Genomic DNA, 27,806 nt, shown 5'->3' on the forward strand with positions numbered 1-27,806 from the left:
AATCGAATTCTTGAAAACTTTGCTCATCTCTAATAATAATAATAATATAACATAAAAGTATATTAGTAATATACAATCATTTTATAATATAATAATATAATGTAGTAATAAGCCTAATATGAAAATTTCTCCTCAGTTAGAAACGCCACATTTGTTATAATAAGATTATAGGACAAGGTGGTAATTTTATTAGATATCATCTGTAAGATGAAAAATAAAGCATTAAGCACCAAAACTCCAAAAAAAAGTAGACTGAAGGGTGTTACATGCCTCATACATGAACTTCATTGTAAAATGTCCATTACTCTTACAGTTTACAGTCCATTCCGGGACTCCTCAGGGAGGACGAGCAGCACGCTGGACTCATCAGGAAAGCCCTATTCGATTGAAATAAAAACACATCATTGATTTGAGTCGTTCTGCCTTGAGATTCAGGGCCGAACCCACCTTCCAGCCCACTCTAATACAAACATCTCACAGCTGGTGAGCCCTACAGACCGCCAGAGCTAACCAGGAGCACACAGCTGCACATGTCTGCCATGCAGCTGTTTAACGTGGGCTCCGTCAGCTGGCACATGGACAGAACTGTTTGCTCTGCCCTTGTGGTGAAAGTTAAATAAAAAATAAAAAATTTGCCGGAGGGGGGAACTCATAAAAACTGATATATCTTATTAGGTAACAATTCGTAGCTGGCTCGCCAGAAAAAACACAGATTTATACTTAGTATAAAACTGACTGACTAGGCAGAATGAACACGGGATGACTTTTCTAGTGTATCCTAGATTTTGCAGTCTGACTCTACATAGAGTGTTGAGTACTTTGCAAATACTTTGTTTAACGTGTCTTGTTCTGATCCCAAATTACAGCATTGACACCTCCATTGACATCTAGAGCTGCATTCAAAATTCTGCTGGGTTTCTGCAGCTCTCACTCCTGGTTCTTTGCCTACATACTGTATGGTAAGTAGCACATCATATCTTACTGCTGCCTTCTGCTGGCTCAGTTTCTGCTAGTGCTCCTTTGCGTTCTATTCATGGCTGGCCTTAGGTTGGTTGGTGTCTTGTGCAATATTGTTGCTCCCCTTATGGTTTACCATGTGGGGCCCAAATAATACAATCATGTAGTCCAATCAAAGAATCGGGGAATGAAGATACTTTCTGTGGAACAACTTTTTTAAAGTTTTATCCACAAAGCGTAAGAGTGAGGATAAAACATCTGGATGCCCAGGTCACCAAGACCAAGAACATTCTCTTCAGTAGTGACCGATGATTGATGTGCATTGGTTGCACACGCCTAAGGTCCGCCATGGTTGTACTGGCAAAATATTGGAGCAATCAGGTAAATCATATGTCAGATGTGTCTTGAATTAACTTGGATTTCTCCAAGAAATTCTTCCATAGTGAATTATACATTTTCCAAGGTTTTCCTTCTAGTATTGGCCCTAATCTTAGGGGCATAACAAGCGGCCAAAGAGCCCCATGAAAAATTTGGAATAGGATCATTACCAAGATTACCTGCAGCAGAAAGTACACTCAATGAATGGACAAATTATAATTATTATGGTCTTTAATCTTTCTTTGTTGTCTTCCCCTCATGTTTTTGGTCTCTCCTCTCCTACACTCAAGTACTCCCCCTCTCCTTCATCTCCTGTGTGAATGGAGTACTGGTGTACACGTGTGACCTCTGCTACACGGGACTGCCAAACACAGTACTGGACTATCTCCAATAGTCCCATACACATCAAGGCATTGTTGTCAATGGTCACACACAGGGCAGATTTTGTTACCACACAGAACACAAGTGCTGGCAGCTGGGCCCCACAGGCAGCAGCACCACTTTCATTTCAACTGTATTGGTGTCCTCAGAATGTGGACACAGTTCAATATAATAGTGAAAAAACTTTAGCCATGGGAACGTGGGTATTAAATTAAATATTGTGAATATTGAAGTCACTAAAGGGGCACCATATTGTGTTGGGGGCACATATGGGGGCTTTATTCTCTGTTAAGAATATACACTGCTCAAAAAAATAAAGGGAACACAAAAATAACACATCCTTGATCTGAGTTAATTAAATATTCTTCTGAAATACTTTGTTCTTTACATAGTTGAATGTGCTGACAACAAAATCACACAAAAATAAAAAAATGGAAATCAAATTTTTCAACCCATGGAGGTCTGGATTTGAAGTCACACTCAAAATTAAAGTGGAAAAACACACTACAGGCTGATCCAACTTTGATGTAATGTCCTTAAAACAAGTCAAAATGAGGCTCAGTAGTGTGTGTGGCCTCCACGTGCCTGTATGACCTCCCTACAACGCCTGTGCATGCTCCTGATGAGGTGGCGGACAGTCTCCTGAGGGATCTCCTCCCAGACCTGGACTGAGGCATCTGCCAACTCCTGGACAGTCTGTGGTGCAACGTGATGTTGGTGGATAGAGCGAGACATGATGTCCCAGATGTGCTCAATTGGATTCAGGTCTGGGAAACGGGCGGGCCAGTCCATAGCATCAATGCCTTCGTCTTGCAGGAACTGCTGACACACTCCAGCCACATGAGGTCTAGCATTGTCTTGCATTAGGAGGAACCCAGGGCCAACCGCACCAGCCTATGGTCTCACAAGGGGTCTGATGATCTCATCTCGGTACCTAATGGCAGTCAGGCTACCTCTGGTGAGCACATTAAGGGCTGTGCGGCCCTCCAAAGAAATGCCACCCCACACCATTACTGACCCAATGACAAACTGGTCATGCTGGAGGATGTTGCAGGCAGCAGAACGTTCTCCACAGCGTCTCCAGACTCTGTCACGTCTGTCACATGCGCTCAGTGTGAACCTGCTTTCATCTGTGAAGAGCACAGGGCGCCAGTGGCGAATTTGCCAATCTTGGTGTTCTCTGGCAAATGCCAAACGTCCTGCACGGTGTTGGGCTGTAAGCACAACCCCCACCTGTGGACGTCGGGCCCTCATATCACCCTCATGGAGTCTGTTTCTGACCATTTGAGCAGACACATGCACATTTGTGGCCTGCTGGAGGTCATTTTGCAGGGCTCTGGCAGTGCTCCTCCTGTTCCTCCTTGCACAAAGGCGGTCCTGCGGTAGCGGTCCTGCTGCTGGGTTGTTGCCCTCCTACGGCCTCCTCCACGTCTCGTGATGTACTGGCCTGTCTCCTGGTAGCGCCTCCATGCTCTGGACACTACGCTGACAGACACAGCAAACCTTCTTGCCACAGCTCGCATTGATGTGCCATCCTGGATAAGCTGCACTACCTGAGCCACTTGTGTGGGTTGTAGACTCCGTCTCATGCTACCACTAGAGTGAAAGCACCGCCAGCATTCAAAAGTGACCAAAACATCAGCCAGGAAGCATAGGAACTGAGAAGTGGTCTGTGTCACCACCTGCAGAACCACTCCTTTATTAGGGGTGTCTTTCTAATTGCCTATAATTTCCACCTGTTGTCTATCCCATTTGCACAACAGCATGTGAAATTGATTGTCACTCAGTGTTGCTTCCTAAGTGGACAGTTTGATTTCACAGAAGTGTGATTGACTTGGAGTTACATTGTGTTGTTTAAGTGTTCCCTTTATTTTTTTGAGCAGTGTATAAGGGGGCACAATATTTTATTGTTGGCATATGAGGACATTCTTCTATGTTGAAGCCCATAAGGGGGCATTACAGTGTGTGGGGGCACATAAAGTGACATCATATAGTGTGAGGGGCACGTAAGGGGGCATTACATTGTTTGGGGGGAACATGAAGTGTAACCATATTAGTGGTGGGTTGGGGCAGACCTTAGCTGTGATATGTCAAGGGTCTTAGTGATGCCACAAAGGAGAGCTTAGCAGTGTGACAAGGGCCTTCAATCATAACTTATGTTTGAGGCTCCAGAAATACTAAAACCCTAGGATCAAGAATATGATTCTGTCACTGTCACCCAAGGGTGTATTTATATGGGATGCAGGGGTAGCTTGCACAAGCGGAACTTAGAGGTGTGACAGGGACCCCCAGGTATAATATGGCTTGGGGACCCAGAAAAACCAAACATTTCCCTGCTTGCACACTACTGTTTAATTCACACAGGGAATTTGGGGACTCTATTATTGTGATCAGTGTGGGGGTGGGGTCAAATACAATGTCAAAGAAAGAATTATTCAGGATTGTAATCCAGTTATATTGAAGCTCTGCAAAAGTGAGGAAATGTGTTCTCTGCCTTGGCTTAAAAAATGTCAAGTGAAAAAAATTCCAGGATAGTTAGTTGATGCCTATGGATAATTCTGAAATGTAAACCATGCAATCATAATATGTGAAATCGGCACAAAAGGCGTTAGTAAACATAGGATCAAGTCAGGTCACAAAGTAAAGGAAAACTAGAAGAGGTGGTAATGACCCGAAACCTTGTCCATACCAAGCCTACTAGCCTACGTGCCGTCTCAAACCCTGATGCAACATGCTGTCCTTAGCTGGTATTCTTCGGGAGCACCAAATTTTATACCCCGTTCTGTTATAATCACAGCATGCCTACGCAGGTAATCATAACACTACACAATTGGCCAGATGTTCCGAAAATCTACTCCTCAGCACTAACCATAGAAAAACAAGACTTCTCTACTTTCCAGCAGGAGGAATTCACTTTCCCAAAGCTAAGCAGAATTGAAAAACGAGGAGACCGGTTAAAATTTCGAAAAAAAAATAAGAGCGGTCCGCAGAGCTGGCCTTCATTATAACATAATTAGGAGACCTCTGTTAGCAAAATAAAATCTCATATGTATCTTGTCGGCTTAGCACCTCGAGGAAATTCAAACGTTTAAAGCGTGATACAATTTAGCTAATCATGTTTGGGGTTTCGAGTGTCTTCTAGCACAGGCATATGCCAAACTTTTTGCTTAAGAGAAGACTAAGTAGGTGTATTGTATTATGACTCTACATTAATTTACCGTCTCGAAAAAATGTGCATAGTCTTGAAAAACTGAAATCATGAAAAAAATAGTTGCTTCACCCATTGGCTGGAAGGAATACAATGGGGAAAACAGTCGAGTAGCCGGAAAAGTTCCTTCTAGAATTTCTGTATTATAATAAGTCTTGTGTTATTACTCTTGGCATTAACTTATTATAGAGGATAGCTACAAATATCCCTAAATCTCAAGAGGACAAATCACTGGAAAGAGATATTCAACTATTTCTTGGTGGATCCCATTGGTTTTGGAATGTCTTTGTGGGAACATAACGTCTTCTCAACATCTGATGCCAAGGTAAAGTAGGTGAGAACAGATTTTCTGGTCCAGGTTCAGTGCTCATGCAGCGAGCCGGGTCACAGGAGTGTAGTGAGTGTTACGGTAGTGTGCCGAATGGGGGTAGTAGTCGTACTCACTTTTCTGCAGCTCCCTGGGCCAGCGTGCAGTGGAAGGGAGGTCAGCACTAGTTCCTCCGGGGCACTCTCTGTTGCAGGGAACACCAGCCAGATGTTGGTTGAGGTGCCCTTGATGGTATAGGTGTTTAAGGTGCTTTGGTGGCTGGGCCCCTGTGTTCGTGATGCCAGCACAGTAAGGTGCAAATGTTGAAGGTAGTAGAAAGGATATGGTGTCAGTTGTAGTGAAATTGTTGAACATTTACTTAAATCAAATGTCCCAGGACTGTTGGTACAGTTCATCAATACGGTGCACTTATAGGGCATAAAGGATGATTCAGAAATTAGCTTAGTTGTAATCCTTGCAACAGGTCTGGCAATTGTCAGTTGAGGAGTTTTCCTATTGCTGTTACTTTACAGGCAAGACAAAAGTTCCCTTCTTAGATAGTTCTACTTTAAGTCCAATCTCTAGCACTCAGGTACTGTATATAATGGTTTCCTTCATTTACATTGAGCAATCCAATAAGGGCGTTCTCCCTCATGGCAGGAAAACTCTCTGCTACATTATTTGATATAGGAACAACTTAAAGAAAAAATGGAGCTCACAAAGTACCCATATAAAATGTAATATTTTATTGAAAAATTAATATGTAAAAAGTTATGCCATTAAAAAAGGGGGGAAGTGGCAGAAAATGACACCATCCCGATAGCACACACACAACAGAAAATGTATCACATATATAAATAAATATATAATGTACAAAAGTAGTTGCTAATGGTAATATGGTACAAATACATAAAAGGATAGACAATTGAATCTTCTAACTGCAGAAATCATGAACATAAATCAAATCAAGGATACTGGCACTAGAGATATATAGAGGCATGTCCCACACAAATATTAGCCAGGAGTCCAAGAAAATGTCTCAGCAAGACTCACCTAAGTACGTGTGTATACCAGGATGGCGCCACCCTAATGCTTTTTTCGGTGTGACTTTGTCTGGGGGTAATGTCGTCGCTGTAGAATCAGATATTTATATCCCCTATCCACCAATGGGATGCATAATTATTTCAATCACCTGAGTGTATAATGGCCGCGAATGCCTGCGCCGTGCTCTCCTCCCATCCGGCATCACGTCACCACGCCCACAAACACATGACAAAGATCATGTGATGGGGCGGCCTTGGCATAAATACGCACAGATGGGAGGTGCCAGGCGCAGCATCGCGCGCCCACACCACAGGAGAACGGAAAATAGAGATCCCTCTGCTGGTCCCATATAGTATTGACATAAAAATAAGGCCATCCTAATCAATCGCTACAAAACTAGAAATTAAACCATGTGTATTATATGTTCATAAAACAATGTGATAGGTGGATGAAACCAAAAATGTATATATATTTTTTTTAAACTGAGAAGCATAAGTGAGAAATATGTGCAAGAAAAAGGGGGTATGTGAGAACGTGATGAGGCGAAGTGTTATAATAGATAATTAATAATATAAAGATGATGTGAATGTGTGCGCGCAATGCTACTGTGATGCAAACCTTAATTAAGTAATGTATGTGATGGAAGGAGGGAAATGTGATAATGAAAGTAAAAAAATAAAAATAATAAAAAAAAAAATATGATGTGAAAAAGTGAAAGCAAAATAATACATTGTAAAAGATCATATCTATTAAAAAAAAATATATGAAATATAGAATTTAAAATGTAGAGTGCAATGTGCACCACAACCACATGTATAAAATGTATTATTTTAAAAGGGTTTAAAAAATGCCCATGTGACTTATGGTCTCTAAAAAAAGCGAGGCCACATGTCACCCGATCGAATGGATGCATACATAGTCGTCAATTAAAGTCGTCCAAAACAGCTTGCAAGGAGACGCTAAGATGAAAAGGGGGCTGTCACAGTCGTTACCTCTGGCTGTGACCTTCTGTCTATGCGCTCGCTGCAGCTCCGTTCCTGTGTGTTATTTGTGGTTCTTTATGGGTTAACTCCCCTGTGTGCCTATTAGGAGTTAATCCTCTCTGTCTGCTCCATGGGTGTGGCCTCTCTGCTGCACCCATGGAACCTGTATATAAGGCCTCATGCACACGACCGTTTTTTTGTTGCGGTCCGTGATCCGTGACCGTTTTTTCGTCCGTGGGTCTTCCTTGATTTTTGGAGGATCCACGGACATGAAAAAAAAGTCGTTTTGGTGTCCGCCTGGCCGTGCGGAGCCAAACGGATCTGTCCTGACTTACAATGCAAGTCAATGTGGACGGATCCGTTTGACGTTGACACAATATGGTGCAATCGCAAACGGATCCGTCCCCCATTGACTTTCAATGTAAAGTCAGGAGTTAATATACCATAGGATCGGAGTTTTCTCCAATCCGATGGTATATTTTAACTTGAAGCGTCCCCATCACCATGGGAACGCCTCTATGTTAGAATATACCATTGGATTTGAGTTACATCGTGAAACTCAGATCCGACAGTATATTCTAACACAGGCGTTCCCATAGTGATGGGGACGCTTCTAGTTAGAATATACTACGAACTGTGTACATGACTGCTCCCTGCTGCCTGGCAGCACCCGATCTTTTACAGGGGGCTGTGATCAGCACAATTAACCCTTCAGGTGCCGCACCTGAAGGGGTTATTTGTGCGTATCATAGCCCCCTGTAAGAGATCAGGGGCTGCCAGGCAGCAGGGGGCAGACCCCCCTCCCTCCCCAGTTTGAATATTATTGGTGGCCAGTGTGCGGCCCCCCCGGCCTCCCCCGGCCCCCCCTCCCTCTATTGTAATATGATTGGTGGCCAGTGTGCGGCCTCCACCAGCCCCCCCTCCCTCCCTCTATTGTAATATAATTGGTGGCCAGTGTGTGGCCTCCCCCGGCCCCCCCTCCCTCCCTCTATTGTAATATCATTGGTGGCCAGTGTGTGGCCTCCGTCGGCCCCCCTCCCTCCCTCCCTCTATTGTAATTTCATTGGTGGCCAGTGTGCGGCCTCCCCCGGCCCCCCTCCCTCCCTCTATTGTAATATCATTGGTGGCCAGTGTGCGGCCTCCCCTCTCCCCCCCCTGCCCGATCATTGGTGGCGGCGGAGAGTTCCGATCGGAGTCCCAGTGATTAAACTGGGACTCCGACTGTAACTCTCCGCTGCCACCAATGATCGGGGGGGGGGGGAGGGAAAGCCCCACACTGGCCACCAATGATATTAATACAATAGAGGGGGGGCCGGGGGGGCGCACACTGGCCACCAATGATAATACAATAGTGGGAGGGAGGGGGGGCCGCACACTGGCCACCAATGATATTACAATAGAGGGAGGGGGGGGCGGGGGAGGCCGCACACTGGCCACCAATGATATTCAAACTGGGGAGGGAGGGGGGTCTGCCCCCTGCTGCCTGGCAGCCCCTGATCTCTTATAGGGGGCTATGATATGCACAATTAACCCCTCAGGTGCAGCACCTGAGGGGTTAATTGTGCGGATCACAGCCCCCTGTAAGAGATCGGGTGCTGCCAGGCAGCAGGGGGCAGTCATGTACACAGTTCGTAGTATATTCTAACTAGAAGCGTCCCCATCACTATGGGAAAGCCTCTGTGTTAGAATATACTGTCGGATATGAGTTTTCACGAAGTGAAAACTCATCTTTGAAAAAGCTTTTATGCAGACGGATCTTCGGATCCGTCTGTATGAAAGTAACCTACGGCCAAGGATCATGGACGCGGATGCCAATCTTGTGTGCATCCGTGTTCTTTCACGGACCCATTGACTTGAATGGGTCCGTGAACCGGTGTCCGTCAAAAAAATAGGACAGGTCCTATTTTTTTGACGGACAGGAAACACGGATCACGGATGCAGCTGCAAAACGGTGCATTTTCCGATTTTTCCACCGCGAAAAAAAACTGAAAACGGCACAACGGCCACGGATGCACACAACGGTCGTGTGCATGAGGCCTAAGGCTGAGGTTTCCTCAGTTCTGTTTCAGCTCTCCTGGTGTGTGTTGTGTTGTCTTGTCCTGCTCCTTGTTTGTACTCACTCTCCGATGCTGCTGACCCATGGGATCCGTGTCTGTCTGTGCTCTGTGGGTTTCCTACTTGTTCATTCCCGTCCTCTTTCCTGTCTTTCTGTTATCTGTTCTGCCAGTTATGTTTTAGTTATCTTGTGTGTATTCATATGTCTCTGTTCAGCAAGCCCTTGCTGCAGCGCGCCTAGCTGCAGAGTGCTATGGGCAAGGCCACGCAGTATACCACTGGTGGAGATAGTCCTTCTCTGCCACTCCTGTTCCCTTGTGTGAACTCCTGCTTGTATTTTTAGTTGCCTGTTTGTTATGTTTGCCTATGTACCGTCGGTACCTTCTGGTACCTGTTGTCCGTTTGCTCCTGTTGTCACTGTCTAGTTCACGCTCCAGAGTGGACCCTGGCAACTCCCTGCGGCAAAGTCTAACCCTACCATCTGGGGCCCTAGTGAATACCAGGAGTTGCTTAGTCACGCCCCTCTGGAGTATTACTAGACAGTGGCGCAGTGGGGGTTTTCCTCCCACTGTGCAGACGGTACATTGAGCTCTCAATTTCCCTGTGTTTCCCTCTTTGGATTCTGTTTGTGCAATAAACTCTGTTGTGTCTGTACTGTATTGCTATGTGTTTTTTCTTGACGACGAGGAGGTCTCTCCTGGGACCTCCAATTCGTGACAGAATGAACAAGTAAACTTTCACAGAGTTTTTGTGTTCTGTTTTCTGCTTATCTGTGGTGTGTGCTTTCTGTTTTTGTTTCCCTCTTCATGGTGCCTTTAGGTATCGGATTTAGTTGCCTTGGTGTACTGGCTGCAGTGTTTTCCGTGTATGCTGGTTGCCAGGGGCGACGTCTGGTGTAGCCTTTTAGCTTGCAGTTCTGCCTACGGCCGTGTTTTCCGTTATCGGCGCAGGTATCTGCTTCTGGTCCTGGTCCTCCGGAAGGGGGTGTCAGCATGTCTGACCAATTAGTCCTTGGCAGACATGTCATTCTCCGGAGGGAGAGTGGAGGGGGAGGTATTAGCACGCTGCAGTCCACCTCGACATGTGAGGCCGTGTAGGCTGGCTGCATTCCTCTTGGCGTACTGGCTGCGTTTACCGTGTAGGCTGGTTGCTAGGGGCTGCGTGCTGGCTGCGGTCGTAGTATGTGTTCTGCTTGTGTACCTCTGTACCCCTTTGATTCTGATTTTCTTTGTATTCCAGTCTGGTTCCCGTTCCTGGTCCCACTCCTCCGGAAGGGGGTTTCAGCATGTCTGACCAATTAGTCCTTGGCAGACATGTCATTCTCCGGAGGGAGAGTAGAGGGGGAGGTATTAGCACGCTGCAGTCCACCTCGACATGTGAGGCCGTGTAGGCTGGCTGCATTCCTCTTGGCGTTCTGGCTGCGTTTACAGTGTAGGCTGGTTGCTAGGGGCTGCGTGCTGGCTGCGGTCGTTGTATGTGTTCTGCTTGTGTACCTCTGTACCCCTTTGATTCTGATCTTCTTTGTATTCCAGTCTGGTTCACGTTCCTGGTCCCACTCCTCCGGAAGGGGGTTTCAGCATGTTTGACCAATTAGTTCTTGGCAGACATGTCATTCTCCGGAGGGAGAGTGGAGGGGGAGGTAACTGCATGGTGCAGTTCACATGACGTGTTTTCCGTGTTGACTGGCTATCTTCCCCTGGCGTACTGGCTGCGGACCTTCCGTGCAGGCTGGTTTTCAGGGGCTTGTGCTGGCTGCGGTCGTCTTTTGTGTTCCGGCCCATGTACCTCATCACTCCTTTGATTTCTGTCCCCTTGCCTGGTTCTGTTTGGTTTGTTGCCCCACTTTCTCCCGTTTTCTGTTTGGGGGGGAAAGGGGGGGCTTTGAGGGGTGGGAGTGTCACAGTCGTTACCTTTGGCTGTGACCTTCTGTCAATGCGCTCGCTGCAGCTCCGTTCCTGTGTGTTATTTGTGGTTATTTATGTGTTAACTCCCCTGTGTGCCTATTAGGAGTTAATCCTCTCTGTCTGCTCCATGTGTGTGGCCTCTCTGCTGCACCCATGGAACCTGTATATAAGGCTGAGGTTTCCTCAGTTCTGTTTCAGCTCTCCTGGTGTGTGTTGTCTTGTCCTGCTCCTTGTTTGTACTCACTCTCCCATGCTGCTGACCCATGGGATCCGTGTCTGTCTGTGCTCTGTGGGTTTCCTACTTGTTCATTCCCGTCCTCTTCCTGTTATGTTTTAGTTACCTTGTGTGTATTCATATGTCTCTGTTCAGCAAGCCCTTGCTGCAGCGCGCCTAGCTGCAGAGTGCTATGGGCAAGGCCACGCAGTATACCACTGGTGGAGATAGTCCTTCTCTGCTCATTGCCACTCCTGTTCCCTTGCATGAACTCCTGCTTGTATTTTTGTGCTATCACATTTGTATTTTGCGTTTGTATATGTATTTCACCATAGTGATGTGCACCTACATACAGGGTTGTGCTGATTCAATCACCCACCTTCTGGTACCTGTTGTCCATTTGCTCCTGTTGTCACTGTCTAGTTCACGCTCCAGAGTGGACCCTGGCAAATCCCTGCGGCAAAGCCTAACCCTACCATCTGGGGCCCTAGTCAATACCAGGAGTTGCTTAGTCACGCCCCTCTGGAGTATTACTAGACAGTGGCGCAGTGGGGGTTTTCCTCCCACTGTGCGGATGGTACATAGAGCTCTCAATTTCCCTGTGTTTCCCTCCTTGGATTCTGTTTGTGCAATAAACTCTGTTGTGTCTGTACCGTATTGCTGTGTGTTTTTGCTTGACGACGCGGAGGTCTCTCCTGGGACCTCCAACTCGTGACAGGGGCAGACAGGAATTGATCGATGACACAATCAACAAATAGCATTCTTTGGAGAAAGGGAAGAAAAGGAAAATTAATAAAACTAAGATTAAAAACATTGGGGGATCCACAGCCGTGGTCTAGGTGATCAGAGGAATGAAGAAAAACCCAAACTCTCATTAAGGCCCATGGGGCGTAAAGTCCAAATCCATCGACTTTCTTTTTGGGCCAATTTCCTAGATATATTCCCTGCCCTTAAATCCACCTTAATGCAATCGATTCCCTTACCTTTAGGAGCCTCAGATTGCATGCATGGAAGTTTTTGAAGTGCTTGGGGATGGGTTTCAGATCTTAACTTTTTTTCTATATCTCTTGCAGCAATGATATCCCTCACATGTTCACGTACACAAGTCTTCAGTTCACGGGTAGTCAATTGGCCTCTTTTTTGTTACAGCTGTTAAACTTTGTTCTTACGAAGAATTTATTCATCTTTAATGTGTCCTTTTTTCTACAGCTCCAGAAAACCGCGATGGGGCGGCTTGCGTGCCCTCATACTCGAATATTTTACTGGGGCTGTGGGAAAGGGACCTGTTTCTGTCAGACGGACACATCAACATGAACCGAGCCATTTTGGCAGGGAACGGAGGGACAACTGTGTGACTTCTTTGAGGTTCTTAATAACAACTCTTGGAACATCAAACTTTCTTATGTGTATCACCAGGATAAAATAGATTTTTTAGATGTGTCCTTGTTTAGAGACACTGAGGGTTACATAAAAACAGACGTTTATCGTAAAGATACCTCTGTGAATGCATATTTACATGCTTCCTCCTCACATCCCAGGAACATGATAAATGCCATTCCAATTGGCCAGTTCCTGCGTATACGGAGGATTTTTTTGGATGATAAGACGTTTGAAAAGCAGGCCAACGATTTGAAAGACCGATTCTGGAGAAGAGACTACAGCCACAGGTCTATTAAGAGGGCATACCTCAGAGCTAAGCCACAGAAGCAATAAAATGTGTTACAATTACAACCAAAAAGAGACAGAACTACCGACAATAATATCAGGTATGTGACTATGTACCATTTGCGTTGGGAAGAAATGAGAATGGCTGTGGCCAAACATTGGCCCATCCTACGAACTGATCCAATTTTGGAAAAACTCCTGCCCACATGGCCTTCTATTACGGCTCGTAGAGCTGATACTCTAAGTAATATTTTGGTGAGGAGTTATTTAACACCAGTGTCTTCACAAATGTTCCCTGGACAAAATAGACCACAATGGGGTTTTAAACCCTGTGGTAGATGTGATGCCCCAATATGGAGCGTGCACAAGATTTTGTTGATTCGCAGGGTTTGAAGACCTTTCAAATCAGACACCATCTTACTTGTTCTAGCTCTAGGGTAATCTACTACGCTTCCTGCCCGTGTCCAAAAATATTCATTGGCTTGACTACCTGTGAACTGAAGATGTGAACATGTGAGGGATATCATTGCTGCAAGAGATATAGAAAAAAAAGATCTGAAACCATTCCCCAAGCACTTCAAAAACTTCCATGCATGCAATCCAAGGCTCCTAAAGGTAAGGGGAATCGATTGCATTAGGGTGGATTTGAGGGCAGGGAATATATCTAGGAAATTGGCCCAAAAAGAAAGTCTTTGGATTTGGACCCTATGGACTTTGCGCCCCATGGGCCTCAATGAGAATTTGGGTTTTTCTTCATTCCTCTGATCACCTAGACCACGGCTGTGGATCCCCCCCCCTATGTTTTTAATCTTAGTTTTATTAATTTTCCGTTTCTTCCCTTTCTCCATAGGATGCTATTTGTTGATTGTGTCATTGATCAATTCGTGTCTGCCCCCTTTTCATCTTAGGGTCTCCTTGCAAGCTGTTTTGGACAACCTTATTTAATTGACGACTATGTATGCATCCATTCGATCACATGACATGTGGCCTCGCTTTTTTTAGAGACCATAGGTCACATGGGCATTTTTTAAACCCTTTTAGAATATTACATTTTATACATGTGGTTGTGGTACACATTGCACTCTACATTTTACATTATATATTTCATATATATTTTTTTAAATAGATATGATCTTTTACAATGTATTATTTTGCTTTCACTTTTTCACATCATATTTTTTATTTATATTATTATTTTATTTTCAATTTTCACTTTCATCATCACACTCCCTCCTTACATCACATACACTACTTAATTAAGGTTTGCATCACAGTCGCATTGCGTGCACACATTCACATCTTTATATTATTCATTATCTATTATAATTCATCATGCATTTTTTTGTGTCACCAACACTTCGCCTCATCACGTTCTCACATGCTCACATACCCCCCTTTTTATTGCACATATTTTTCAATTATGATTCTCAGTTTAAAAAAAATTATACATTTTTTTGGTTTTTGGTCTTTTTCTGCAACTTCCCCTTTTTTAATGGCATAACTTTTTACATATTAATTTTTCAATAAAATATTACATTTTATATGGGTACTTTGTGAGCTCCATTTTTTCTTTAAGTTGTTCCTCATTTGTGGGAGCTTGTACTGGGTTACTGGTTCTAGTTGGCCCTTTATTTAGCTGCAATATATATTGGTACACTTAGCTGTGGCAATTAGGGTCACTTTTGGTCATTTTTTTATATGTAATTATTTGATGTAGGATGCTCTACTGAAGTGTTCAGGTCCACTATGTCCCAGAAGGCATTTAGTAAAAAAGGATAATTCTGCGCACTAATCATCCAGTTGTGTCCAGGTACCTTTAAGTTCCTCCTAGTCACTTGTGCTGGTGAAGTCCCTTGGCTAGACTCAGCTCTAATCTTTACTAGACTTGCTTTATATTCAGACATAGACTCACTTGTCTGTGCTGGGCTGCTGTGACTACTTGGTCTGTCCTCTCCAGGCTTGATCAGGGCCCAGAGCAAAGAAAGGCAGCTATATCTTGGACTAAGCCTGCTCTCCTCCTCCATAGACTTCCTTCTCCTCTCACAACTAACTTCAACTTCAACTAACTTTATTAGCACACCCCTGGCTATATATAATATGTGGCGCCAGCACCACCTAGGGGCGAATAGATGTAATGAAAATGCCAGCCTGATATTAGGAAATACAATATGGAACCATAATACATTAAATATGACAGTTAGCAGCAAAAGGTTAAAGTGCCCACATATAGCACATAGTGGGTCACTGCACTCATTGTTCCCTTTCTTCAGAGAGTGAACTTACATGTTTATCAGCTTCTGACAGAGAAGTAATCAAGTCAGTCACCCAAAGAACATTCTTAGGCATGGGGTCTAAAAGCTTATACCATCCAAACTAAAAACTGATACCAATGGAGAGATATGAACTACCTTGCAATTATGCTATTGGACCCAGTCTCATTTTTATAATGGATCTTCAGCCTTCATATCATGGTAAGATGTTAGTTGAACTGTTGGGCACAATAATTTTGTGTCGAAAACAGTATTTCGGATACAACCAATAAAACCAAAAATTATTTTATTGGGATATCTCTGTGACCCACATTAGCCTATTTCTAGAATTTAAAGATGACTATGGGTTACACTGGTCTTCCAATCCAATTTCTCAATGCAACAGAGAAGGATTCTTTCAAAATTTGCAAGATTCATGGTGGGAGTCATTTTAAACCCTTTTAGCAGCAGTACAGGAAAATTGTCAGGGTATATAAGTTGACATCGAATCATCACGCAAAGTGTTAAATTAAATAAGAATTCAGACAATGCAATGAGGAACATTCCTTGCTTTAGGGAATATTCACATGAGGAGGATATGCTGATGGACTTTTGCCTGGATTTCGTAGAGTGAAAATCCACAGTTTATTACAGCAAGTAGATGATATTCTTACAGATCTCTATGTGAACATACCCTGATTGGCAAGCAACTAACGCTGTTAATCAAAGAACATTCTTAGGGGGGTGCAAAAGCTTTTACCACCCAAACCAAAAACTGGTACCAATGGAGAGATATGAACATGTCTTGTAGTCATGCTATAGGCTCCAGTTTCCTTTTTATAGTGGATCTTTTGTCTCCGTATCATGGAAGATCCACTATAAAAAGGAAACTGGAGCCTATAGCATGACTACAAGACATGTTCATAAAAAGGAAACTGGAGCCTATAGCATGACTACAAGACATGTTCATATCTCTCCATTGGTACCAGTTTTTGGTTTAGGTGGTAAAAGCTTTTGCACCCCCTAAGAATGTTCTTTGATTGACAGCGTTAGTTGCTTGTCAATCAGGGTATGTTCACATAGAGATCTGTAAGAATAATCTGTAAGAATATCAACTACTAGTTGTTTTTGGAACAAAGGAGCCTAATATGGACCATACTGTGTGAATGCTACCTATATTTTTAACAGATGGCCCAATTTTTGCACCCAATTCATAAAATTAGATAACTATGGCAGCTGATATCTAGTAAGGCATTTGTACAGCTATAGACACTCACAGCAGGGGCGTAACCACCATAGCGGCAAACCATGCGACTGCTATGGGGCCCAGAGCAAGAGGGGGCCCAGTCTTAGTTATCTCCTCTTCTACTGGGGGTGAAAACTTGGTCAGGACTCTAACCTCTAAAGGAACAACTTTTGGCAAATGAGGCAGTGGAAAAAATGGCCCAAGGTTCACTGAAAGGGGTTTAGGCAGAAACCCTTCTGTCCTGTGTGTGTGTGTGTGTGTGGGGGGGGGGGCTTAGTTTGATCCTTGCTATGGGGCCCTTACTTCTCTATTTTTGCCACTGACTCACAGCTATTTCAGAAACATGGATTAAAAGTCTTACCATAGATGATACGTTTCTCACTTCATGATCCAAGGAGCAGCTTGTATAGTTCTTATGGCTTGCCTCATTCAAAAGTAACCTTAGAAATCAAAAGGGTACATATGACAGAGGCAGACCACATAGCTCCAATGGGACCCTCTATGAGGCCCATAGAGACGCAGCTCTAGTTAGTCCATTTCCACTTTCTACCTGGTAGCAAGCAGTGTACATAACCCCCTCTCAAATTTTTGCAAGGGACATGAAAAAATGTATAAAATAAATGCTAGGTCCTTCTATCCCGGATAACAAAATTTAACACCATAATGGATGTTACTTCTCACCTGGAAAAGGGTATTTGTTAAGCCATTTCTCTGGTAGAGGCTGCAGACCTTGATGGCAGTGGCATGGCAACATAGGGAGGTTAATCACCGCCGGTATGGCACAGCTGTATGCAGTGACCAAACTGTAAATTAGCATGTAACAGAGTTGAGCTCATGGATGTAGCACAGCCAGTTGACCTGTATAGCAGAACTGAAGGGCCAGTGTATCAGAGCTGAAGGACCAGTATAGCAAAGTTGGGCAACCATTGGGGAACTGGAGGTCAGGAACAGCCTGCATAGTCATATGGCTTGGGTGATGCCACCAGAGCACATCAGGTTGCTGTCACAAGCGAACACACAGGAAAGGAGACCAAGCAGATGGAAGAAGGGAAACAAGGCAGCATATGGCTGTCTTGAGAAACAGTCGGGGACCATTTTGATTAGAGATGAGCAAATTTCAAAAAAATTAGTTTCGACCGGTTCGGCAAATTTTTCAAAAAAATTTGTTTCGATCAGAATTTATTCGTGGCGAATCGCATTAAAAAACTGCTATTTCCTGGCTGCAGAGAACGTTTATAGTGGTGTAGAACACTGTGCCCTGCAGTAACACGCATAGGGAGTCTGCTGTGGTAGTGAAACAATACTATGAGTCAGTATGACATGCAGATGACAGGCGTCGCTCTTAGAATCACTGCACACTTCACTTATTTGGGCAGTTATGGGGCCAAAACTGACCAAATAACTCAAGTGTGAACTTAGCCTTAGAGGTCAATGTTAGCGTCAAGAAGAAGTGCACTCCTTTTACACCATCGTCAGCTGATTCCACATAGATGTCTACAGAACCTGTTCTTTTAAACACTTACACAAGTAGAGCCCCCCCGACAGAGTGGAGAGGGTGTCAGCAGTAAGTTTGTGTTGACGTCACTGATTATTTTGCCCTTCCTCTGATCTGTCAGAACAATAACCCAAAAAAAACGAATCCTGTCTGTGGAGCATCCACCTTCACAGACAGCATTTGGTCAGTAATCAATCAGTATTGCTAAAGTAAAAAAAACAGTATTCAAAACAGAGATGACACGTGAATGGAATATTTGCATGTCTTCTGTGTTTTGTACCCACTCCTGCTTTTGGCTACCAAATCATAAGCCAATTCTGATGCAAAATAGGGACCGTGTCATGCAGGCCTTACAGCTGTTAGGCTGGGTTCACACGGGCGTTGCGGGAAAATGTGCGGGTGCGTTGCGGGAACACCCGCGATTTTTCAGCGCGAGTGCAAAACATTGTAATGCGTTTTGCACTCGCGTGAGAAAAATCGTGCATGTTTGGTACCCAAACCCGAACTTCTTCACAGAAGTTTGGGCTTGGGATCGGTGTTCTGTAGATTGTATTATTTCCCCTTATAACATAGTTATAAGGGAAAATAATAGCATTCTGAATACAGACTGCATAGTAAACTAGCGCTGGAGGGGTTAAAAAAGAAATAAATAATAATTTAACTCACCTTAGTCCACTTGATCGCGTAGCCCGGAATCTCCTTCTGTCTCCTTTGCTGAACAGGACCTGTGGTGAGCATTAATCACAGGTAAAGGACCTTTGGTGACGTCACTCTGGTCATCACATGATCCATCACCATGGTAAAAGATGACCGGAGTGATGTCACAAAAGGTCCTTTACCTGTAATTAATGCTCACCACAGGTCCTGTTCAGCAAAGGAGACAGAAGGAGATGCCGGGCCGCAATCAAGTGGACTAAGGTGAGTTAAATTATTTTTTATTTTATTTTTAACCCCTCCAGCGCTGTTTTACTATGCATTCTGTATTCAGAATGCTATTATTTTCCCTTATAACCATGTTATAAGGGAAAATAATAATGATCGGGTCTCCATCCCGATCGTCTCCTAGCAACTGTGCGTGAAAATCGCACCGCATCCGCACTTGCTTGCGGATGCTTGCGATTTTCACGCAGCCCCATTCACTTCTATGGGGCCTGCGTTGCGTGAAAAACGCAGAATATAGAGCATGCAGCGATTTTCACGCAACGCACAAGTGATGTGTGAAAATCACCGCTCATGTGAACAGCCCCATAGAAATGAATGGGTCGGTATTCAGTGCAGGTGCAATGCGTTAACCTCACGCATCGCATCCGCGCAGAATGCTCGTCCGTGTGAAAGGGGCCTTACACAGATAGGATACGTTGTGCGTCTCATTTTTCCTTCCTTCTGACTGATCAAAAGGAGGGTCAAATAAATGATTATGTCAGCCATGCGAAAGGCAAAATAGTGGCCCAGTCATGAAGTGGGGAGGGTGGGAACAGCATGAGAAGTCCACAGAGTGGCCCAATGACAGAATCTGGAGGTGGCAGCAGCATAAGGAGGAGACCACAGGATGGCACAATAACAGTGTGGAGGTGGCAGAAGAAGCATCAGGAGGCCACAGAGTGGCAAGGTGACATAGTGTGGAGGTGGCAGCAGCATCAGTAGACCACAGAGTGGGAAGGTGACATAGTGTGAAGGTGTCAGCAGCATCAGGAGACCATAAAGTTACCCGATGACAGGATGGGGAGGTGGGTGGCAATACCAGTAGCAGCTGATGAAGGTGGGTGAAAGAAGGAGCACTTGGCATAATATGTGTGGCATCAGGCGGGTGGCAGCATTAGAATAGTAGCTGAGGTAGGTAGCCAGAAGAAACCGGTCTCTTTTGTCAAAGTGTTGGTGTGGCACCATGGATGATCTAGGCTGATGCATCCAGCATTGGTGGGTGGAAATCCTGGCTGATCCACACCTGATTCATCTTGACAAAGGTCAGTCTCTCCACATTTTGGGTGGACAGGCGAGTTATTCTTGAGGTAACTATGGCCCCCGCCGCACTAAACACCCTCTCTGATGCCACACTACTGGCCGGGCAGGACAGATTTTCCAGGGCAAACTCTGCCAGTTGCCCTCCAGAAATCCAGTTTGGCTGCCCAGTAACCCAGCAGATGTTCAATGTGGGGATGAAGGGTGCTGTCCAAGTATGCCACTACCTGCTGGTTCAGGTCCTGCTCCGGGTCTAGCTGCTGCTGCTGCTGGTGAGTAGTTTCTTCACTAGGCGGGTGAAGAAAGCTGCTCATCAGCGACTCTAGACAAGTTGCTGCTGATGGAGCTGGAACTGCTCCTACCCCCCCACCCTGCCACAGCTGCCATAGCAGAGCAACAAGAGCGCAGAGGCCCCCCCTAGTCAGACCTGTGAGAGGATGGATGATGGCGCAGATAGGCAGCGGCCAACTGACTACATAGGATGTCTCTATAGTAATTCAGTTTGTCCTCCCTCTTAGCGGGTGTAAAAAATGCCCCCATTTTGGACCGGTAGCGAGGGTCCAACAAGGTGGAGAGCTAGAAGTAATCCCTCTGCCAAATGGTGACAATTCGGCTAACACTACACAAGCAAGTGAGCATGCATTGGGCCATTTGTGCAAGTGACTCCTTGCCTCCATCTCCACTGCATACTGCCACGGTGTGTCTGGGTCCTCTGCCTCATCTTCCTTATCGCCTTATAGCTCCTCTGGCTGCTCCTGCTCCTCCTTCTCTGTCACCTGTGTAGAAAAACCACCCATTTTGCTACACATTTCTTGTGCTCCAATGTCCTCCTCCTCCAGTCCAGTTCCCACGGGGCTCATGTGGCCTAGAGATCTAGGCGCCACGTCTCCAGTTTCAGTGGCCCACTATGTGTTATATGTGGGAATGTTAAACTTTTACTGCTAACTGTCTTATTTAATGTATTTACATGTATTGTAATTCCTAATATCAGACTGGCATTGTCATTACATCTATTCGCCCCTAGGTGGTGCTGGTGCCACATATTATATATAGCCAGGGGTTTGCTAATAAAGTTAGTTGAAGTTGAGTAATGTAGGAAACAAAGAGGAGAAGCGAGTGTATGGAGGAGCAGAGCAGGCTCTGTCTTTCTTTCCTCTGGGCCCTGATCAAGCCTGGAGAGGACAGACCAAGTAGTCACAGCAGCCCAGCACAGACAAGTGAGTCTATGTACTAATATAAAGCAAGTCTGGTGAAGATTAGAGCTGAGTCTAGCCAAGGGACTTCACAAGCACCAGTGACCAGGAGGAACTTAAAGGTACCTAGACACAACTGGATGATTAGTGCGCAGAATTATCCTTTTTCACTAAATGACTTCTGGGACATAGTGAACCTGAATACTTCAGGAGAGCATCCTGCATCAAATAATGTAGCAGATAGATTGCCTGCCATGAGGGAGAACACCCTTATTGAATTGCTCAATATAAAAGTAAGGAAACCATTATATTCAGTATCTGAATGCAAGAGATTGGATCCAGGTGTTCTTGTGCAAATTGTAAACGTGCAGCAATGGTTTTTTTTGGCAGCAGTGGTTTCCTCTGTGGTATCCTCCCATGAAATCCATTCTTGTTTAGTGTTTTACGTATCGTAGATTCGGTAACAGGGATGTTAGCATATGCCAGAGACTTTTGTAAGTCTTTAGCTGACACTCTAGGATTCTTCTTCACCTCATTGCACTGTGCTCTTGCATTCATTTTTACAGGACGGCCACTCCTAGGGAGAATAGCAGCAGTGCTGAACTTTCTCCATTTATAGACAATTTGTCTTACCGTGGACTGATGAACAGCAAGGCTTTTGGAGATACTTTTATAACCCTTTCCAGCTTTATGCAAGTCAACAATTCTTAATCGTAGGTCTTCTGAGAGCTCTTTTGTGCGAGGCATCATTCATATCAGGCAATGCTTCTTATGAAAAGCAAACCCAGAACTGGTGTGTGTTTTTTATAGGGCAGGGCAGCTGTAACCAACACCTCCAATCTCATCTTATTGATTGGACTCCACTTGGCTGACACCTCACTCCAATTAGCTCTTGGAGATGTCATTAGTCTAGGGGTTCACATACTTTTTCCACCTGCACTGTGAATGTTTACATGGTGTGTTCAATAAGAACATGGTAACATTTAATTCTTTGCGTGTTATTAGTTTAAGCAGACTGTGATTGTCTATTGTTGTGACTTAGATGAAGATCAGATTACATTTTATGACCAATTTGTGCAGAAATCCATATCATTTCAAAGGGTTCACATACTTTTTCTTGCAACTGTAACTGCACCACTGAACGGCAAATAATATATATTTTTTTGCCACTAATACACTCCAAAAAGGGCTGTAATTTTCTTACTTCACCACACAACGGCTATTAAGCCCTTTTATTTCCACTAATACAGCCAAAAAATGCTTTCGAACATATAACTGCACTGCACAAGGGCAAATACGATGTAGAAATATTTCCTTGTAATAAACCTTGTTAATGGCTGTATCAAACAGCACTTGCACCCCAATAACAAGAACAGTTTGTTGGAATTACAGAGCTATCAGTCAGTGCAGCAAGGTGTAATAGGATTGTTCCTATTAGGGTCCATTCACACGTCCGTATGAATGGGGCGGACCCATTAATTTTCAATGGGGCTGGAACGGATGCGGATAGCACACTATGTGCTGTCCGCATTCGCATTTCCGGATCCGCACTTCCGGATTCGCAACTCCGTTCCCGAAAAAATAGAACATGTCCTATTCTTTTCTGCAATTGCGGACAAGAAAAGGCATTTTATATTATAGTGTCGGGCAAGTGCGGTCCGCAAATTGCGGAACGCACATTGTCGGTGTCCGTGTTTTGCGGATCCGCAATTTGCGGACCGCAAACACCTACGGATGTGTGAATGGACCCTTACCCAGGCTGTAAACTCCCCTACTGAACTCTGTTCTGCTTCAATACTGTGGAATGATTCCTCCCTATCCTTTCCCTGAACTTCTATACAGCAAAATAAAAGTTTTAAAGTCTTTCCTAGCACTGTCCCTAGCGCCTGCTGACATCTCTCCCTGCATTAAGTACACTGGAAAATGGCTGAATCCAAGATGGCTGAGGCTATTTATAGGACTGTGACATCACAGGGCTGGCTGCTAATTGGCTGCATGCATGGCATTGTGGGTGATCCCTCGTTCCCAGAGTTCCTTGCTCCATGTCCAAACACGTGCTTCAGCCATTTTAGAAAAAAAAGCGATTCGTCGGATTCGGTGCGAATTTCTCCTGAAATTTGGATCGAATTCCCCTTCATCAACTTCGATTCGCTCATCTCTAATTTTGATATCTGCAATAAGGCACCCTCTTTTCTACGTATGACCCTGTTTGATGTTTGCTCCAAGAATCAGAATCATCTCATATAAAAATCACAAAAAACATGACTTTTACTATCAGCTCTATAAATGAGGTTCCATAATTCTATGCTAACTATATCCCTCCGTTGGACACACATGGATGAATTTTCTCTCTGTAAACAACTTGAACATATCCCACATCACGAACACTCATATGGCCCAATCTGCTCCAATCTTTCCTTCCTCCCGACACTTGGACTTGCAAGTTTAAATTTACAATCTGGTCTAGACAAGAGATTTGCATTGTGATTCAAATCTGTAGGCACATGAAAAAAGGGTTTCCAAAAGAAATACAGATGGAGATAGGAAAAAATAGATTGACCTTCCTTTCCTCCAAAGCATTGGTTATAGGTCAACATGTTCTAGAGAAAGGATGTTGACATTTAGACTGTTGTTTCTTGGATGGATTTACTATGCTAGTGAAGAGGCGTAGCATGAAGCTCCTGAATCCCAATTCAAAATTAGTAACAGTATCCCCATCTACTATGGGCGCTTTATAATACTGGTGTCCTCTAATGGGGCAGAGAGGACTTTGTGCCCTCTTAGGCATCAGGACCATGTGCATCTGCTTATTCTGCATACCCTATAGATATTTTTATTTAATTTATTTTTATTAAGTTTATGAATGTGTTCAATTTTCAAAGCTCAAGCTCAAATACTTAAAGGGATTTTCCAAGACTATTCTACTGCTTGCTAAGCTGAGAGAAGGCTGCGGAATTGCTGGACCCCCACAGATCAGATACTGATGACCTATCCAGAGTCATCAGTAAAAACTGTCGGAAAATAAGTATAGAAGTATTTCCAGAGAATATTTAGTCAAATAGTCAAATAGAAAACACAAACAATGGGTGGAGATGTCAATTCCGGAAAATATGTATCACAGTATATGGACTGTCACAGATTATTATTTTAGCCCCCTTAGGAGATAGTCATGGTATGTAGAATGTACAGAGAGGATGGTGGTAGGTGTATATGTGTACATATAAAAGAAAGTTAGGAGATTTGATCAAGGGAACCATTACGGATCAGAGTTAGATCAGGGGGACCAGATGGAAGATATTTAGCTCGGGTACTGAACTCCCAGCTCCAGAGTTCCCCGAATATATAGATTTGATTGACTTTGTGTTTTCATTGCTGGAGTGTAGGGGGTTCAGGATTTCTCCAATGTAAAGGGATAAGAAATTTTGCAGCTTGAATGAGCCAAGTGGTGAGGATGGTTTAAAATCGGGTGATGGAAGCCAAAGTAATATAGTTTTGGGTAATATTAATTTTGCAGATTACTTTGATTCACTTACGTATTTTATCACAAAAATTGAAAGACTAGTGGGCAAGTAAACCAGATGCTAGCTACCAGTAGAGTCACCACGTCTCCAGAATATCACTGGAGTTACATACAGTAGATTTACTTTCTTTAATTAGGTGGGAATTTGGTACCATCAAGTCTGTATGAGTTTTGTTGAATTTTAACACATTAGGAGAAATAATGTGGATGGCTCAGTGTGGTTGTTCATCTGAAAACTGCAGGCAATGTTCCAAGTCTTACACAAAATAAGGCTTCTTAAAGTACGAGTGAAAGAGAAGAAAGGAGTAGAGGTCTGAGATAGAACAAGCTTTTGGTACAGTGGAGAAGGTAATTTTTTAGCCAGTTCAAGTCTTAAAATGGTGCCTTGTTCAACCAGAAAAAGTACCTTCAAGTTGTCCTAAAATAACAGGTGGAAACAGGAAAAGTAAATCAGTTTCTAAATAGTTAGTAGGTAATTTAGTTAGTGGGACAGAAGTAAGTGAGGCCAGGAGGAGTCTAGATCTCTGAAAATTTGAGACTTCAAGAGGCGGGATAATAGTGACACAATAATTGAAAGCTACATTGCATTAAAGGGAACCAGATTTTACCTCTATATACCGTTCCTGTCATGCTGTATGACATGAATATACCTTTTTAAACATATACTGTAGCTATTGGTCTCCAGTGGTTCTCACACTGTGTACTAATGAGGTCATGAGTGTCCCCTGGTCATATCTAGACCGTCCAGATATCCTGGTGGATTGTTTTTAATCCAAACCGAACTTGATGAGAAATGTGATACATTTGCACTGGTGTGTTCCCTCTTGTAGACTGTTGTTCTGCGAATGTGTCATTCCCCATCTCATAGATTTCTCTTTGATAGGGACTGATAGGGACTGATACAGGCACAGAACAAAGATTTCTCTGCCCACAAAATAAAAAACACACTGAGCATCGAATGGATTAAGGATGTCGGAGGTGTCATCCATGTCAATCAGTGGACCAGGGGCTGACTTAGTGACGGTCCCAGAGGGCACTTCACAAGTATAAATTTGCCCAGTGGAAACTTCTTCGTTAATTAGCATATGTCGAGGAAGGTTTCAACTTCATTTTCTACGGTATACAACACTACAGCAGGCTAATAGCTATAGGGATGAGAAACTCACTCAAAATTTGATTCGGCCAAATCGGTTGGATTCTACCTGAAACAAGTGTTCCAATTGGTCTGGAAATTTGTGTATGACACTCTGCGGTCTCCTAGGATATTTTTCCTTTCGTGTCTCTCACCTTTTTCTTTATGTTTTTTTTTATTACTTTTTTCTGTCTATCTCTCTCAGCCGAATCCAATCACCAAAAATTTGGATTCAGATGTAACTAAAATTTTTACAAAGATCCAGTTGAATCTGATTCAATTGAGAATCAATTTGATGATCTCTAGCTATAACTTTAGAAAGGTCTTGCCTTGTCATATGGAGTGGTGGGAACAGTTTGTAGGGGAGAAACCTGGAGATGGGTTCCCTTTAAGTGCATTTTTCTAATGTATCAAAATCTGTCACTTTATACTATAAAGCATTTGTTGGTCTACAGCATTGTTCTGCTGAGGAAACCAAAGTATCTGTGCAGGTGGCATCAGTAGTATGCATTTTACAGAGAATTGTAGAAACAATTCTAAACCAGGTTGCAAAGTATCGACACTCATTTTTGTGGTCAAAGTCACAACTACATTTTTTACACATTTATTCAAAGCAAGTTGACTACTTATGCAAAAAGGAAATTAAAATGCCAGCCAAAACCCCACAGTGCGACCAGAGGAAGTCATAGTTATGACTGGATTAAGTTTTAGATTAAGCTTTCTATTAAACTTTCTTCGTCTTTCATCCAGAAAAAGAGCCAACTTATTGTGAAACACAGGCCACTGCAAAGAAAAGTCTTTTTAAAATGCAAGAAAAAAAAAAATTAAGTACGTATCCATCCAGAGTCAGAAGCAAATTTTCACTTTGTAGGAACAGTCTTGAGGTTGTGGACAGGTAATCTACAGTGACCTTCACTGGATAGGTGAGGTGAGCGATCATAAAACATGCATGATCCTAAATGTAAAATAATCAGTTTCTTAGATTATAAAATCCCACACAAGGGTAATTCAAATATGCAGAAAAGCTCTATTGGGGATGGAAAATGGTGTAAAGCAAAAAAAAAAGTTTGAACCTCTTGCCTACCGCGTGGTCTCGTGATAGTGTACCTGGACGATATACTGATCTATTCTCCAGATTTCACCACTCGCCGGAAGCATGTACGGTTGGTTTTACAGCGGTTGAGAGAGAATCGACTTTATGCCAAACTCGAAAAATGCATCTTTTAAAAATCTACCATACCGTTCCTCAGATACATAATCTCTTGTAGGGATTTTTTGAAGATTTGGCGTTACACCAAGGACTGCATCAACAAAGCGGTGACCTGCATGAAAGTGAATGCAGACAAGAGAAGAAGAAAACCGCCTCAGTTCTCATCTGGAGATAAGGTATGGCTCTCTTCTAAAAAATCCGCTTAAAGGTTCCCAGATTCAAGTTTGCTCCTAGATTCCTTGGACCCTTTGAAGTATTGAGGATCAACAAAGTGACATATAAGTTACGTCTGCCTTTCTCTCTGCGTATTCCTAATGCCTTCCACGTGTCCTTGCTAAAACCAGCAGTCCTTAATCGCTTCTCGACGGCTCCTTCTACTCCAACTCCGGTATCTGAAGATTCTGACGAGACATTTGAGGTCAAAGACATCCTGTACATCAAGAAGCGTGGCAGGAAGACCTACTATCTTGTGGACTGGAAGGGCTTTGGTCATGAGGAGAGGTCTTAGGAACCAGACGAGAACATTCATGCTCCGAGCCTGATTAAAATGTCTCTGTCTCGTCTTAGACTCAAGAAGAGGGGGCGTAAGGGGGGGGGGACTGTAACAGTGGCTGCTGTGGGCCGCTGTACCCCTGCTTACCGCCGCAGTCCCGTGCGCCGTGTTCAGCGGTAATCTGCGGCCGGTGCTTCCCATTCACCTCTGCAG

At 43.8% G+C, this 27,806-nt stretch overlaps 1 long non-coding RNA gene across 1 annotated transcript; it reads left to right on the forward strand.

Moving 5' to 3' along the window:
* The first annotated feature begins 864 nt into the window (after positions 1–864).
* LOC121004775 lies at positions 865–27,571 on the forward strand. The gene is made up of 3 exons (XR_005779828.1): positions 865–959; positions 27,159–27,276; positions 27,445–27,571. It is a non-coding gene; the product is annotated as an uncharacterized LOC121004775 (long non-coding RNA).
* Positions 27,572–27,806: the final 235 nt, after the last annotated feature.

This window comes from Bufo bufo, chromosome 6 (genome assembly GCF_905171765.1).
Source record: "Bufo bufo chromosome 6, aBufBuf1.1, whole genome shotgun sequence".
Classification (NCBI taxonomy): domain Eukaryota; kingdom Metazoa; phylum Chordata; class Amphibia; order Anura; family Bufonidae; genus Bufo; species Bufo bufo.